The sequence below is a fragment of the Phocoena phocoena genome, chromosome 1, assembly GCF_963924675.1.
Source record: "Phocoena phocoena chromosome 1, mPhoPho1.1, whole genome shotgun sequence".
In the NCBI taxonomy this organism is placed as follows: domain Eukaryota; kingdom Metazoa; phylum Chordata; class Mammalia; order Artiodactyla; family Phocoenidae; genus Phocoena; species Phocoena phocoena.
In genome coordinates this window covers 148,821,687-148,824,351 of record NC_089219.1, presented here as the reverse complement: position 1 = coordinate 148,824,351, position 2,665 = coordinate 148,821,687, and the positions used below count along the sequence as shown (strand labels likewise).

Sequence of the window (2,665 nt, the reverse complement as noted above, 5' to 3'; positions counted from 1 at the left end):
CCGTCCAAAACCAAAACCCGAGCCTCAGCTCGCAGCCCCGCCCGCCCCGGTGGGTGAGCAGCAAGCCTCTCGGGTTGGTGAGTGCTGGTCGGCACCGATCGTCTGTGCAGGAATCTCCCCGCTTTGCCCTCCGCACCCGTCGCTGTGCACTACTCCGCAGTCCCGAAACTCCCCCCTCTGCCTCCCGCAGTCTCCGCCCGCGGAGGGGCTTCCTAGTGTGTGGAAACTTTTCCTCCTTCACAGCTCCCTCCCACTGGTGCAGGTGCCGTCCTTATTCTTTTGTCTCTGTTTTTTCTTTTGCCCTACCCAGTTACGTGGGGAGTTTCTTGCCTTTTGGGAGGTCTGAGGTCTTCTGCCAGCCTTCAGTAGGAGTTCTGTAGGAGTTGTTTCACGTGTGGATGTATTTCTGGTGTATCCGTGGGGAGGAAGGCGATCTCCGCGTCTTACTCTTCCGCCATCTTCAAGGTCCCCCCCCTATGAGTTTTATAGTTTTAGTATTGTCTGCCCTTTCTGTCATTTCCAGATCTGCTTCTATTGATTGATTTTTCTCTTTATTATAGGTCACATATATTTCCCTGTTTTTTTTTTTCTTTGTTTTCTACTGGATGTTTGACATTGTAAATGTTACATTTTTGAATACTGAATTTTGTTGCTTTCTTTTAAAGAATGTTGAGTTTAGTTTGGTCAGGCAGTTAAATTATGTGAAATCCTCTTAAACCTATAAATTTTGTTAAGGTGTGTCTAGAATAGCTTTCAATCTATATCTATTTTATTCCTACTATTAAAATGTGAACTTTCTAAGTTCTCTCTAATCTGTCTGGTTAGAACTTGAGCATATCCTGTTCTCTCTGGGAGCTCTTCAGCTTGTAGCTCTCCATTACACAATTTTTTTTTTTCATGACATTTGTACATTGCTCAGCCTTACCTTATCCAACAAATGCATACTTAATATTCAGCAACCTGTTCAAAAAACTTCCATGCTGGTTTCTAGAGTTCTTAATCTGTGTAATTCCCTCCACTCTCCGGTACTCTGGATTAAACCTTATCCTCACAAAACTCTGATTGCTGTACCTTCAACTTAGCAAGACAACTGTACTCTGCACGTGTTCCCATCTCTGCACTGTGTTCTAAAAACTGCCCCCAATTGCTTCTCAGCCTTTTGGCTAAGATCAAGTGTAGTATCTGTTCTTATCAGTAAAAGTTGTCCCCAAGCAGAAAGTCAAGGCAATTGTAGAGCTCACCTAGTTTGTTTCCCTTCCCGCATAGTTCTCTAATGCTTTTTACAGTTGTTTCATATATTTTTTGAGTTTTCTATCCTTTTATGTCAGGAGGGCAAGTCCCGGACTAATGACTGTATCATGGTTGGAAACAAAAGTTACTTCACTTGGGGCTTCCCTAGTGGCACAGTGGTTGAGAGTCCGCCTGCCGATGCAGGGGACATGGGTTCATGACCCGGTTCGGGAAAATCCCACGTGCCGCAGAGTGGCTAGGCCCGTGAGCCATGGCCGCTGAGCCTGCGCATCTGGAGCCTGTGCTCTGCAACGGGAGAGGCCACAACAGTGAGAGGCCTGTGTACCACAAAAAAAAGTTACTTCACTTTGATTTTAATTCGTTCACATTTCTGATGTTATTTGTTGACTGGCAGTGTCTATGACTTCTCTTTTGGAAATATTTTCTGAAATTTCCTCCCAGTCCTGCCAGAAAAAGAGGTTAAATAGGGTGTACAATTATGTCCAAAAAAAAAAGATTAGGATACGATCTGACTAGAGTGATTGATAAACTTTAATTCTAAGAAATAGAAAATAGTATCCACACTTTTAGGAATCCAGAACAATATTTGAATGTAGGGAATAGAGACTGGCCAGCTCTGTGTTAAATACCATAAAGTTTGGCAAAAGCTGCCTTAGTTGCTGTCAGCTTCTTGGCTTTTCTGATACACCTCTACCCACTAACTCAGGGACCCAGTATTCTCTGACTCTTCTCATCTTTCTGGTTCAAAGTGTGTTACCTAGTAAATGTAAAATAAAATTTTTATGAGATGCTAATGACTCATAAAACTCAATATGCTATTCTAAAAATTTTAGAAAATCTAAAACCTTAAATTGAAAGAATGAATTACTAACAGTGTGAATTCAGGCCTCTGTCAAAGGGGTGGAAAAGAATATGGAAAGATTAGATCTCTCCTAGTACAAGTTATATAGACTAAGATGGAGGCCACTCTACCTACATCCCACCAGAGCTAGGTTAGGAGGGACAAAATAAGCATTCTAACAAAGATCTAAGAAGAGACAAAAAACACCTACCATTTCACGTCTTCAATCACCGCACAGTCTGCAAAGCATGGCCTAGCCTTGCAATAACCTCCACTCTGCCCCTCCCCCACCCATTAGCTGGAGCCAGTGAATTATGGTGAAAGACAGAAGCCCTCCAGCGTCTAGGGTGGAAATGACTTTAATTTCATCAGAGCCCTGGAGAAGAGACTATTAAAAGAGTTAATGGAACAAACTTCTGAATAGATGGGTCAGGCTGTGACAAACCAAAGTGTTTTTTTGATTTAAGAAGGAAAAAGGAAAATGAAAGCTGGAGATACAGACCTTGTAGCTCTGATGGCCTCTGAGTCCCCTATCAAATCAATCCTAAATGCAGTAGAGTCCTGATAATTTAA

General features: G+C 42.6%; 1 pseudogene; it reads left to right on the top strand.

The window, feature by feature from the left end:
* Positions 1 to 1,143: 1,143 nt before the first annotated feature.
* LOC136141117 (U2 spliceosomal RNA) lies at positions 1,144 to 1,320 on the top strand (annotated as a pseudogene).
* The last annotated feature ends 1,345 nt before the right edge of the window (positions 1,321 to 2,665 follow it).